Source organism: Pinus tabuliformis, chromosome 3_2 (assembly GCF_031772625.1).
Source record: "Pinus tabuliformis cultivar Carrire ecotype Pingquan chromosome 3_2, CPIR1, whole genome shotgun sequence".
NCBI lineage: Eukaryota > Viridiplantae > Streptophyta > Pinopsida > Pinales > Pinaceae > Pinus > Pinus tabuliformis.
The window spans coordinates 1,130,468,240-1,130,483,427 of NC_142302.1; the positions used below are offsets into that span (position 1 = coordinate 1,130,468,240).

Consider the following 15,188-nt stretch of genomic DNA (forward strand, 5'->3'; position numbering starts at 1 on the left):
TGGCGAGCCCACCGCATGTACCCCTTGCACTTGCTATTTTTCCAACTTTTGTTTTCCATTTTGCTTTATAAAGATCTATAAGGGCATCCCCTTCTATTTTAGCCTCTTGGAGCATGAGGATCTCGGGGGATTCTGATTTCAAAAGGTTCTTCACTGCTTCAGCTTTTAAGGGATTCCCCGGGCCTCTGCAATTCCAAGAGACTAATCGCATTATTTACTGGCAGAGGGGGGAGCAAACCCTCCCTTGGGAGGCCTGGTTCTAGTATTTATGTCGATGGACATCTCAATCGTGGGCTGGATGCCTTGCATTTTTTGTCTCTCAACCTCTTCTTCCCTTGCCTCCTTGTGAGATTTCCTCCCAACTCTTTTCGAGGGCCTCTCGATTGTCTCATCTTCCGAGGATCCAGAGTTCTTTGGAAGCTTCTTCCTTGTCATATCTGCATAGGATGGGGAACTAGAGGCACCTTTTGGAGGTCCAGCTTGTAGAGGATCTGTTTCCTCCGCTCTTTTATCTTCTACCATAGTAATGGGTTGTTGTTCGGCCTTTTCTTCGGCTGTTGGGACTAGGGGTTCTTCTGATGTGCTGAGAATTTCAAAGGGATTGTTGGAGATCTCTACTCTTGGAGGGCCTGTGCTTCCCTCCCCTTGTACCAAGGGAGGTGCTCTGCTCCCAGTGGGCACTCCTTTCCCTTTGGTTCTGTTGTTCTGTTTAGCTGGTGTTGTTTTTTGGACCTGGATCCATTGTTCTCCCTTCGAGTTCTCGGCCTCTTCCTCTGTTTTCTTTTTGCAATGTCTGGCAAAGTGTCTGTAGCCATGGCAATGCCTGCATTTAAACGGGAGTTTCTCGTAGTCCAGCACTTGAATGTGGGACCAATCAGCCACCGTAAGCTTTATAGCTTCAGGGAGGCCTTCCTCCAGATCGACTTCTACACAAATTCTCGCGCAGGAGTACTGATCCTTCCTTTCTGCACGATCTATGTATTTGTCGAGCTTATTTCCTATGGTTTTTAGAGATTTCGAGGTCCAGTAGTGTAGAGGTAAGTGAGGCAGGCGTACCAAATAGGGACAGTCGAGGGAACATCCTGAGTTCGGTCAAAATCTGGGGTCCACTGATTCAGGTACAGTCCCTCAGGGCCGATGAAATACGGGCCATTTCTGAATATGAGATTCCTGTCCTCTATCAAGCCGAAGACAAACACAAAGAAGCCCTTGCCTACTAAATGGATTTTGATTCCTTCTTTTACCAGAGATCTCCAATTCCTTTGCACCCAGGCATCCACGGCTTTGGGAGAGGGCCAAAGCCTCGTGAACTGGCCTATGAGCCCTCGTTCTGCTAGGTTTAGAGCCGATCTACATGGTTCTTCAGTCGGTAGGGCAACCGTGGGGATGGTTTCCAACCTTTTGACGAATTTATGTTGTTTCTCATTGGTCGGGCGTTTGTTGCAGGCAGCTATGAGTTTCCTGAATGCCATCAGCTTAGGTGGAAGAGATGGATCAGCCTCGGGGCCCCCTCCTGGGGCCATATCGACAGAGCAACACGCGGATGTGCTCTGTAACTACTTGCCGATGCAGATCACGCGTGCAGCAGCAAAAAAGCCTAAATTTAATATTAACACCAAAAAAAAAATTGGTTAAGATTTTTAAAGTAGACCAAAATCCATAAATTGCATGTGTTATGTTCATTAAGTTTTGGCTACTAATATCTATTGTTTAGAAATATGTTATTATAGTGACGATTTACAGGGTAGGCAACAAGTATAAAGTGAATACCTTCACCCCATTTAACTCCATATAAGACACTAATCTTGCATCATAATTGTTGGAGGTTATTTAAGCACTGCTCCCTTAACTATTTAGAAGATGGTTGGAGATTTCCGAAAGAGAACTGTGTAATTGATTGAGTCCATCCAGTGTTTCGGATGATTACTCCATCTATCATCAAGGACCAAAGAGCTTGTGAGTGAACGATTGTTGAAGAGCCTTTTTAAAGGAGATAGAGAACCAATTATTCGTTAGAGAATAAACATGGTCGAGTCAAAATGGTAATAAATTAGTAAAAATAATCGTTTAGAAAACCAAATTTTTACTTAATTGATACTTAAGTAATTAAAGGAATAAATTAAAATAACAATTTAAGTGTTAATTTGACCAAAATCACAAAAAAAAAAAAAAAAAAAAAAAAAAAAAAAAATTGGAAAATTTGGAATAAGAATTAATTAAAAATAATTATTAATAGTTATTTAAGGAATAATAAAAAAAAAGAATTAATAATTAATAATCAAATCATATTTAAGAAATTAAATGAATAAATTAAGTTGACAATTTAAGTTTGAATTTGAGCAAAATCAGAAATTTCAAACTCAAACTATGAATTTAATTTATTCCTTTAATTTCTTAAATATTATTTGATTTTTAACTCTTAATCCAATTTTTTTATTATTTCTTAAATTATTATCAATTATTATTTTTAATTAATTCATATTTCATATTTTCAAAATTAATTAATACTCTTTTATGATTTTGGTCAAATTATAACTTAAACTATCATTTTAATGTATTTCTTTAATTTCTTAAATATCAATTAAGTCAAAAATCAATGTACTGAACAATTATTTGTGCTAATTTGTTACCATTTTGACCCTGACCATGTTGATTCTCTAACAGATTCTTGCTTCTCTATCTCCTATAAAAAGGCTCTTCAACACTCGTTCATTCACAAGCATTTGGTCCCTGATGATGGATAGAGTACCATCTGAAACTTTGGATGGACTAAACCAATTACAAAGTTCTCTTCCGGAAATCTCCAACAATATGAATAATTGTCGAAGTCTCTGATCACTTATGTTTAGAAGATGTTGGATCTGAATAGCAAGAGCTTGGCGCGAGGTAATGGTGGGCCCTTGCCCTATGTGTGTCGATGTAGCAAAGCTGCTTCGACCTTGACAACATTGTTAATATGATCAATAACATGACCAACTCTCTTGCATGTATAAGCAACGCATTTACACACTCGTGCAACTAAATGTTTCCTATGTGTGTATCTATCACTCATACATAAGTGATTCCTATGTGTGTATCTATCACTCATACATAAGTGATTCCTATGTGTGTATCTATCACTTACATAAGTGAACATAATCTCACACAACTGATGTGCTCAAGTTTATATTAACAAAATGATAAATAAGGAATAAAACGTAAATAAATAATAATAATAATGAATTGAAGTTGTGTTTTTACATCTCATTTAACAAAAATTGTCAAAATGTTTCAAAAATATCTTAAAAAAATGGTCATAAAATTATCTCTATATAACATATCAATAAAATTCCTTTCCTATAATAAAAGACAATATCTTACTTCTAGAGCTCAATATATAGTTAGATTTACAATTTTGAAATGTATTTTTAAACATCACTTCTAAACTTCCAAAAGATTACTAACTAGGGGTATTATACTTTTGAAAAATATTTTTTTTTGTAAATGTGAAATCTACTAACACCAAATGACTTCAAACATCTTACAAAACATAAAGAATTTTGTATTTTCCTCCTTCCACCATTCAGAATCCTAATCCAAATTGTAGAAACCATATTCAACATGTTTTCAAGATACCATTCTAATATATCATCTACGTGACTTTAAATTATATTCCATTTACATATTAAAGAGTACAACCTGAACATCAAAAAAATTTAACATTAATAGGAATTACCAATTGATCAAATATTATTTGTTGTACTCAACTGGGTAGGTTTTAAATTGATCATGATTCATTCAAATACAATCTAAGTCTAAACACAATCCAATTGTTTTTAGCCATTTTCAACAAATACTTAGGGAAATGCAATTATAATTTATATAAACTTTGTTAAGACTTACTCAAAAATTTAAAAAGACAACACAAGTAATCTATAAATAGAATTATATTGAAAATTTTACACAATGGATTAAAAAACGATGATACTTGTATACAATAATATATATATATATATATGTGTGTGTGTGTGTGTGTGTGTGTTGTGTGTGTGTGTGTGTGTTGACCCATTAGAAATGAATACTCCAACACCCAAACATAGATATCAATTAAGAGAATACCCACAATCCAAGATATGAAATGGAAAGTAAGAAATCTACCAACAACTGTCTACCTCAACCCAAACCCACACACAGTGCTACAAAGTTCAATGAAAATTGAATATCCGCTATGAATCTTCATGCATCTACACATCACTTGATCTTCCCCTTGGACACCTTCCTCTCATCCATTCTCTAAACCTCAAGGAACCCTTATTATATTGATGCTCCCTCTAGAATCCCTCATTTACCAAGTTAGTAGTTCGAGCAGGAATGTTATTATGCACAAATAATTACATCAGAGATGGTTGTCTATTGATACAACTATTGGAGTTTCTCAATAAAGAAAACCATTCGCAAATCCAACAAATTTTGGCTCTCTTGCAACCCAACGTAGTTATGATTCACTTTGCATAACCATCCTTCCCAAACTTAAAAATCTCTATTCCTCTAAGACATCATACTCCAACCAAAATTCTCTCAACATAAAACACATGGTACAACATAATATAAACATACAAATGGTAACATCCATGAATACAAATACAACACAGGCACAAACATACATAAAGAGTGATGGAAGACCTCCTCTCTTTAAGGGAAATGAAAGCGCAAAGGACAAGGATTAAATAGTATCCATATTAGGAGAATAACATAGGAACTCCACTAGCTAAAAGAATCACAACTTAGAAGTACAAATATGATATGTCCCACTTTTCCACCGACTACACTCAGTTAAAAACATAAGTTGATGATATTATTAGAGATCGTCTAACTTAACAATCATGACACAAAAAAATGCATACCCATTACTTTTTTCACCCTTACCCATTACCATACAAGTGGAAAATGACAAACATGTTTCACTTACATCATTTCATGCCATTATATCCTATTACTATTTCATTATCCTCCTCTTCTTTTGTGATGTTACCAAAAAAAAGTGAACTGCAATTTCTATTGGATTAAACATACTTGAACAAATTCTATTAATCAAAATTTATTTGTATATATTTACGCAATCCTCCTTTCTCCTTGGCACGATTACACAACGATGATGGCCTTCCCTTCTACCCTTGTCACCCTCCTCCTCTGACATCTCGTTTCCCGGTAGCCATGCCTCATTCTCCTCTGGTTGAAAAGAACGTAGCTCCTGCAAGTTGTCCTCACACTGAGTGATATATCCATCCTTGTCAAAATCAAATTTATCAAAAGCAACTCGAGATAGCTATTGCCATTTTTCATAGTCATGTTCCTCAAGTTGATGCACATAAAGTGTGGCAGCTACAAAATCATTAAAATCTACAAGGCCATCTATGTTGTTGTCCATCACTTGAAGAATCTCAAGGACACGTGACTCCTTTAAGGTCTGAGGTTGATATTTTGCAAGTGCAAGTTTGATTTCTCCTAGAGTTATTGATCCACTCTTGTCTATATCAATTGCATCAAACTGACCTGAAAGACCTGCAAGCTCTTCTTGTGCTAGTGTAGATGCCAATGCCCTGGGTGCACACTGCTTTAGGTGGATGTATTTAACAAAATCACACATTTGGCATATGGATATATCCAGTGGGATTTCTCACCCATGGATGTGATAGTGCTTGAGTTGCAGCAAGCCTAGCACGAGGATCCTTTAAAACAATTTCTCGACAAAATCCTTAGTGCTATTGCTAAATTTTTCCATGGCTTTCCACGAAATTCAGATTTCTTCCTTAAAATCTCTTTAAATATGTCATCCTCTATCTTGTCCCAAAATGGACGCCTCCCACAAAGTGAAATGTATGTTATGACACCAATACTCCAAACATCATATTCAAGCCTAGATTTGTGTTTTAGAACTTCTAATGCAACATAATACACATTACCTACAATGTCCTGAAATTTTGTGCCTAGTTTTATAAAATCTACGAGGTGAATCTTCTTGTGTATACTTAGAAAGAACAATTTGAGGTTTCATGTCCTAATGAACGACATATAAATGATATTGAGCGAAAACTTTTAGCATTTGTCATACAACTCTTGTTGCATCTTTTCCACTCTACCTACTATCCTTCTTTAACAATATATGATCTAGGAGTTCCCCTCCCTCACATAACTCCATTACAATGTAAACAAAATCACCATTCTCAAATACATTGTAAAACTAAACCATATTCTCATGCCCAGTCAAGGCTTGCAATAGGCTTCACCTCTCTCTTAACATCTTCGATAGTAATGGGAAAACCCATCTTTTGCTTTTCGATTCTCTTACAATTGTAACTATTTCGTTTATAGCCTCGTCTGTAGCAACATAAATGCAGCTAAATTAACCATGCCCAAGCAATTTCCCAATCTAATATTTGCTCTCAAAATCCCTCTCATAACCAAAATAGGTTTGCTTCCCCAGCGAGGCAATCCCATCATTATTGTTCACCTTCTCCTTCACTTTCTCCTTCTCCTTCTCCTTTTGCACCATTAACACAACAAAATCCTATTACCTTCACTTCCTTAACAAGTTGTCTTTCAAACAACATATTCTTAACTTTCCCTTCATCCTTAAGGGGCAATAAAATGACTTTAGATCCATCCTTCCAAAATGTATTTGTATTTTGCTCACCATCATGCATGACTCTTCTCTCATATTGTCATGGCCTTCCCAACAACATATGGCATGCATCCATTGGGATGACATCACGCTATATGGAAAACTTGACCAAACAACTTTTGTCAACAACGAATCCATTCCCCTTTTTAAACCGTGAAATTCGATAAGGATGGGAAAGTTTATCACAGTGTAGGTTCAATTTATCTACCATCTCTCTAGAAGCCATCTTCTCACAACTACCACTATCAACAATAACTTGACATACCTTTCCCTCAAAGTGCACCTAGTTGGAAAGATATTCATCTGAAGACAAGAATGTCCATTGTTTCCCGCCTGTCATTATTCCTTTTCTAGAACCACCCTTGCTCTCCTCATCATGAGATTCTCCCCCACGTCTGGTGGAACTTGACATTCAACTCCTCCTTCATTCTCCACTTGGGCCAAGTTCAATCTTGGTTGCGTTCCTTGTTCATGCTCTTGCATGATATAATTTGGGCATTCACATGCTATATGACCCTCTTCACCACACCTAAAAGAAACAAAGTGTCTTTGTTGGTTTCCCAATCCTTTTCCACCATTGTAACCTCCACCCCTTCGAAATACTCTTCCTCTTTGTTGATTTAGGTTAGTTTATCGAGCATCTTTTGATTTCTCTACTCCTTGAGATGGTTCTCCTTTAATATAGTTTGAACCCACCTCGCAACAGAGATCATGTACCCCTCATTACTCCTCTATTCCTTTGAAATTATTGTCAGTTTTGTTTTTCCTCAACCTTTAAGGCTAACTAGTATTCCTCTTCCATGTTCCTAACTTGTGCATGCTCAATTCATCTTGGATAGAAGAAATTAGAAAGTTCACATACCTTGCAACCAATTGCCCATCAATTTCTTGGTGATCCACATGAATGGACAATTCATAAAACAACTTCTTAAGATCTTCCATGGAAAGTTGGTTTTACTCCAAATTTTGAATTCTACGAAAACGAGTTTGTGCATAGTCCCAAGGAAGAAATTTCTATTTCAACTTATTCTCCATCTTATTCCATATCCTAATTTTGTCTTTTACCTTTTTCGTTCTTTCTTTCCATATCCAAATCATTACATGAGCTTTCAACTTGGTGCATGCGAATTTTACATTCTTTTCATTTGTCACATGTTTCCTTTCAAAAGAAAAATCCCATGTTGTTCAACAAATCTATTAACTCCTCTAGTTTAAGACTACATGCATACTCTCAAACTTCCATTTAGATCCTATCACTTTTTTCTTCTGGAGCCTCGAGTAATCTCTCTTGAAAGGGCAAGCGCTCTAACTGTTCTTCTTCAAGTTTTGCAAGTTCATCTACATATTTGTGGTTTATCTATTCATTAGATGCATCTCCTCTTGGAATCATTCCTTGATTTGCCAACATGTTTGTAAGACCTACTACTTGTCATTAGAGATTATGCATATCACTACACACCTAAGCAAGACTTGCTCTTCCTCTCCCAACCATCTTCCTACTTTGATACCAAACGATGTAACTAAAAAAATTGGACTACAATTTCTATGTGATTGAACAAACTAGAACAAATTCTATTAATGAAAATTTCTATGTATAAATTTCCATAATCCCCCTTTCTGCTTGCCCTAATTACACAATTATAGCCTTCCCTTCTACACTAGTCACCCTCCTCTGACCTCCCCTTTCTCCATCCCTAAGCATCATTTTGTCATCCTTACCCACAGAAACTTGTGGAAAATGACAAGCATGTTCCACTCATGTACATAATTTCATGCCACTATCTCCCCTATTATTGTTTCAGCATACAATGATTTAATAGTATCCACATTAAAGAATAACATGGGAGCTCCACTAGCTAAAAGAACGACAGCTTAGAAGTACAAATCTAATATGTCCCATTTTCCCACCAACTACACTCAATTAAAAACACAAGTTTATGATATTATGAGAACTCATCTAACTCAACAATCATGGACACAAAAATATTGCATACTTTTGTCACTCTTACCCATTACCACACAAGTGGAAAATGACAAACAAATTTTGCTCGTGTACATCATTTCATGCCACTATCTTCCTCTATTAATGTCATTATCCCCCACTCTTTGTTTGTTACCCTTACCAACTACCACACAGGTGGAAAATGACAAACATGTTCCACTCGTGTACACCATTTCATGTCATTATCTTCCGCTATTATTGTTTCATTATCCACTAACACCTTCCTCGCCCCCGCCCTTTTCTTTTGAGATGAGCATTTTCCCTTATAATAATTATTTGTAATTTATCTTAGGAGAATTTGATACATAACACAATAAACATCTATTTTAAAAGAAAAATAACTTAAAACACACACTCTAAAACTTGCCCCTATTTATTTGAACCTTAACCTCATTATCCATTAACACCTTCCTCGCCCCCCGCCCTTTTTGTTTGAGCAAGTCTTTACCATGAGCATTTTCCCTTTAAATAATTATTTGTAATTTATCTTAAAAGAATTTGACACATAACACTATAAACCTCTTGTTGAATTCAGACTTCTATGATCCATATCAAGTTATTTTTTTTTCTAACACTTGACTTATTCTAATATTTATATTTATATATTTTTATTAAATACTTGATACTTTTTATAACTAACTATTAACTTAATAATCATTTAAAATTTATATATATATATATATATAAAACCCCTAAGAAAATTCGTATGTCCCTTTGACTTTTAATTTAATAATAATATAACTAACTAGCAATGAAATTAACTTATTTTATGCCCCTGGTCCGCCTAACTATTCCCCAGTCATATTTAGTCGTTAGTCAATATAGTTGTTGCCTAGTTAAGAATTGTAGCCATTGGAGGTTCTGCTCGGACTATTTAATATGCAATGCTTGATCTGATTCTTCAACTTGTCCTAACGATGAACTACACTGGTTGGTTCGAAATGTGTCAACAAATGAAATGTCATGTGATTTACGCCGAAAAATCTCTCATAAACTATAAACCTCTATTTTAAAATAAAAAACAACTTACACACACTCTAAAACTTGCCCCTATTTATTTGAACCTTAACCTTTCATTTTACATCGAGAATGAATGAAATCCCTAAGCCCTCAAATCCCCCATAATCAACAATGGCATTGTATATTGACATATTACATAATCTATTGTATTACATTGTTTTTCTTTTTCTTTTGGTTAATACAATGAATTTAGGTCATATTACATAATCTATTGTATTACATTGTTTTTCTTTTTCTTTTGGTTAATACAATGAATTTAGGTCATATTAACCCCTCTTTTGGGTCCAAATTGACAACATTGTCATTATCACAAAACATTATTTTTGTTACACTGTCATTAATTATACAACAATGATAAATCAAGGAACTTACTTTAACAATTCAACGATAAAATCATTATAAAGATGATGATAAAAGTCATTTATAGCTATGCTTCTTAAACTCAACCTATTCATAATCCTTTTATTACTTCATTACAAGACACTGTTACACAATTGTAAAAATATAATGGCATTGTTCATGAACATATTGTTCATGCCAAAATCCAATCACCATCAAACACAAATGCTAATAGTTGTGTTCATGGACATGATGTCCTTCATGTCAATTCCAATCATCATCCATCGTAGAAACTAAGGGTCCTCAACAACAACAAGAGCACATAAATCTCAAATGATGGAGCATTTATACAAAAAGGAAATCCATCTTAAAATTTCCAAGGATAATAGTTACAAAGAACATCAAGTAATGAAAGCTATCCAAAATGCATGTTAAACGCATCTAGTAAAAATTGAACTTGAAGGCACCTCTGCAGTGTTTTTATACTCCGTTTAAGAGACTACTCATATGATTGTCTAAGTTTTTTAAAAGAATATTATTGTGAATACTCTTAAACCTCAGTTTTTTAAAAGAATATTATTGTGAATACTCTTAAACCTCAATTTTTTAAAAGAATATTATTGCGAATACTCTTAAACCTCTAACAACAAGAAGGAATTTCCATTTCCTCAAATTTGTTAGGGATTCCATTAATCAGACAAAACAAAAGGTGTTTACATTTTTTCTTGTCCATGTGATTCACACTATATTGATGAAATGGGTTATTCCATCAACATCAAAGTAAAAAAATCACATGATCAGCATTAATCACAACCATGATCATGCTTCAACCTTCACTAGCACTCAAACAAGACCATGTACCCATTTATATTGAAGATACCATGGTCTTAGCCAACATCAACACTACTCGAAATGTAAATCTAGAAAGGCTATTGAGATTGAAAAACATCCCAATAACATAACATGTACCATTATACTTAGCCAACATCAACACTACTCGAAATGTAAATCTAGAAAGGCTATTGAGATTGAAAAACATCCCAATAACATAACATGTACCATTATACTTGCTGAATTCCAACATTACACCATGCAAGTGAGTCATATTAGGTATCACAATTGTAATGTGAAATTATAATTATGAATATAATTTTAAAAATAATAATAATAAAAGTTTTTAAAATACATATTATTATTACTACCACATGTAAAAATTAAAATTAAAATCAAAGCTAAACTTAAAATTTAAGATAAAAAATAAAAAACCATTAATTAACCCAACCTTGAGTTTAGAAAATTTAATTAATCCAACTTTCATTATAGATGAAAATTCTAGTTAATCACATATTAATACAAACTTTCACTGGATTTTCTTTTCAAGAATCATACTTAATGATGGCACACTAGACTGAAATGTTGAATTTAAAAAATAAATACAACACATCCAAATATACTCCCATAAACATTGATGCTACCCCCAAATGTCTCTGTTTTTATTTTTTCTTTAATAAAACAGACTTAAATTATTACAATCACACTATGAAACCGGATTCGTTCCCCAGGCCCTATGTGTCCCAAATCTGGCAAATCGGACACGGATTGGGCGGATTCGTGTCCAAAAATCGGGACACTTCGAATCCGGAACGTGCCCTGATTATCGAACAAGAATCTGAAAATCAAGAACCCATGCGGGGTTATAAAGGTGTATTTCCCCATTCTATTTGCACACTCACTTGTTTAGTTTGTTGTGGATTTGTTGTGGGTGTTTGGGAGCAAGGAGCAAAGGGTGTGGGACCATTTTCAAGGAGATTCAAGCAACAAGTGCGTGCTAGATCCTGTCAGATTTGATGATGGTGATACTATAGAGGGGTCATCCTCCACACCAGCAGATGCAGAGTTGACTTTGGATACAGAGGAGGAGGATGCAGCAGAGGAGCGCAGTGGTGACTCTGATGATGAGGACAGTGACGCTGATTTTGATGATGACAATGAGGATTGATGACTCATGAGTCACGAGCTACCTACTGCCTTGAGGCTTGTAGACTTGTAGTTGTGGTTGTTTTGTATTTGCTATTTCTATTTGCCATTGGCATTGCACTACCTATGTAAACAGTAACACATTTTGATTTTGATGACTTAATGAGAAAACTACAATATCTTTATCTTACTATCTTTTCTTTCTCCTATTGGATCATTGATGAATTGAATATGTATTATAAATTTATAATTTCTCATTTCTCATTTATGTCACAATTGTATTTGTAATTTTATATACATAATGTTACTTTGTAAAACTGTTAAAATTGGCAACTAGGGCCAAACTCCATGTGGGTCATCTTATTTATGGCAGCTCACATTTTTCTTGGATTCCTCTCATCGAGAGATTAAGATTGATCTAAAGATCATCCGATTCCGATAATTATTCATGGAGATATGAATTTATTTGTGTTATTGGACAAATCGTCAAGGTCGGCCAGCAACCAAATAAACCCCACAAGTGCTCAACGTTTTAGTATAAAAGGAGATGACTTGAGAGTCATTTCACACACTCATCTCTTGTGATCTCTCTCCACTCGTTTGGGTTTAGGTGGAAAGAGAGGTCTAGAAAGGAAAGAGCCCTAGCCGCAGTCCTAAGGGAAGGAGACCTAGCCGCAGATGAAGAGGAGGATATGGCCGCAATCCTAGAGTGGAGATCTAGCCCTAGCCGCAGTCAAAGAAGGCAGCCCTAGCTGCAGTCAAAGGGAGCTCCAATTCGCAGCCAAAAGGAGCCCTAATCCGCTGTCTAAAGGAGGCCTAAAACGCAGTCTAGAGAGACCTAATCTAAGGTCATCTATCCGCTGTCAAGAGGCCCTATTTGCTGTCAAAAAGGAGGCCATAATTCCGTAGCAAGGAAAGGCCACATCTGCCGCAAGAGGAAAGGTAGAAGAAGCCCTTAACTGCAGCTAAAGCAAGCCCTAGCCACAGCAAGGAGAAGTCTGGACAGCGAGGTCATTTGAGGGCTATTTCAGGGGTCCGTTTAGAGGACAAAGTGACTGTTCTTGGAGGCCGAGGCAAGGAGGGTTTGCTGGAGGGTGCAACAACTATTTTAGGGTGACAAGTCCATACGTTGGGCTTGGAACTGCCCTCAAGGTGCAGCGTGGAGGGCAGCATCCTATTTAAGGACAGCCGCAGCAAGAGGAAGCAATTATGGGTTAGCTTGCGGGTTGTTAAGGACTGTGGTTGGTTGCCCTAATCAGTCCAGAATTGCAGCAGCCTAATTACCCTAGAACAGTGAGCTAGTGCACACATCTTGGAATGAGTCTTGTATGTGTTGAGTCAGTTTGATGGTTGTAAAGTGCAGCCATAATCCGAAGCAAAGGGAGGGTTGATCAGCAGTGGAATATAAGCTTTATATACAGTTTGAAGGCAGCCCCAATCCGCTGTTAAGGGAGGTCCATTATCAGTCTTGTAAAGACTCTTATTCACTGCCCAAAGAGACCTAGTTGCAATCACTTTAACTGCTGTCATAATACCACATTACTGTAGGTGACAGCAAGGCCTAATTGTAGACTATTTGGGCATGTTGGTGTAGACTATAACTCAGTGTTGCTGGACATATTATGGGACAGCAGCATAGTAAATGGGACAGCTGCAATGACACTATTTGGGCATGAAGAATCATGGACAGCAGTAGCACGGTAAAGCATGGATAGCAGTGAGCATGGTGCAGCAGTGGCACTATGTACAGCAGTGCTAAACACTGGGACAGCAGCAGCATGAGGTCCAGCATTGTGATGATGGGTGCAGCATGGTGCAGCACGGTGAGGTGCAGCATGATGACGAGATGCAGCACTATGATAGGTGAAGGAGTCACCTTGGAGAATCAGTTGAAGCAGCATGTCTTCAACTGATCTCATGTATCATCATCCTAGGAGATGATCTATGCTCTTATCTAGATAAGTCAAAGTGTTGACTTCTGTTGTAAATGTACTATCTCTCTCTCTCTGCTGAACTATTGAAGAACATATAAGAAGAATTGATCAAGGGTTTCCCGACATTGGGGTTTGTCCCTAGCTAGCACCACATCTTGTGTCCTCTTGTCTTGGCTTGTCTTCTGCGATTTATATTTATGTTCCATCTGCAGTTTACTTTAACGCTGATGTGATTCCTAATCTCGAAAAGATATTGAGCTAACTGTGAAAATTGAAATAAATTGCCCTAGCATAGAACATACCTAAACTTAACAAAAACTTACATCTAGATGAAGATCTATGTTGGAATCAATGAATTTGTATCATGAATGAGAATTTGTGTAAGAAATATCTAATTTTTAATATATATATATATCATATCCAAACGTATCGTGTTCCGGGGCATTAACGTGTCCATATCCGACACTCGAATCCCTGTATCCGTCGAATCTAGAATCCCCTTGTCAGGTGACTTAGCAATCACACACTATAGAAAAGGAGATGAATGATACAAAAACACCAGCATGCTGCACAATTGTTTAGTGTACAATTTAGTAGAATCTGCACAGATAGTGAATGTATTATTTCCGTCAGCAACAGCCTGCTAGACCTATTCCAAGGCCTTGGTTCACCTTACATCAAGGCATGTGTTCAAAGAGAATGAACCCAATAGACAGGTAGCTACGAAAACTAATCAAACAAAACAGATTTGCAGATGAACGTATATCACAATAAAGCACTTTACTTCACTACAGAAAACAGGGCAGACTTAATCGGTATTAGGTTGAAATGAAGGTTCCCTTGACATTGTTACCCTGTTTGAACTTGTCAATTTAAATCCCAACGTGACCCATCTAATCCCTGCAAGCTAAAACCTTTCTCGGCTTTCTACAACAATCTGTCATTTAGCCATCATTTGGTGTTAAACCCTAAAATGCCACCATATATTCGTTTTCCATAATCTTAAAGGATTTCAGATAAACCAGCTTGCTCTTTCTAAAAAGAAATATATGTTACCTTTCCAGCCATAAGTATTAGGCCTCTCTCTTGATTCACAAGCTTTTTATTTCAATGGTAACTTTGACTGACACTTGGGATTTATTAATATGTAAAAGACGCTTGAAGGTAAGAAAATTCAACTGTACAATTTAGTACAAACAAAAACCCTAAAAAAAGTGAGGCATCCCACACAAACTGTTAGAGAGATGCTCAGTCA

At 36.2% G+C, this 15,188-nt stretch overlaps 1 pseudogene; it reads right to left on the reverse strand.

The window, feature by feature from the left end:
- Positions 1-210: 210 nt before the first annotated feature.
- Positions 211-6,532, reverse strand: LOC149184661 (calcium-dependent protein kinase 18 pseudogene; annotated as a pseudogene).
- Positions 6,533-15,188: the final 8,656 nt, after the last annotated feature.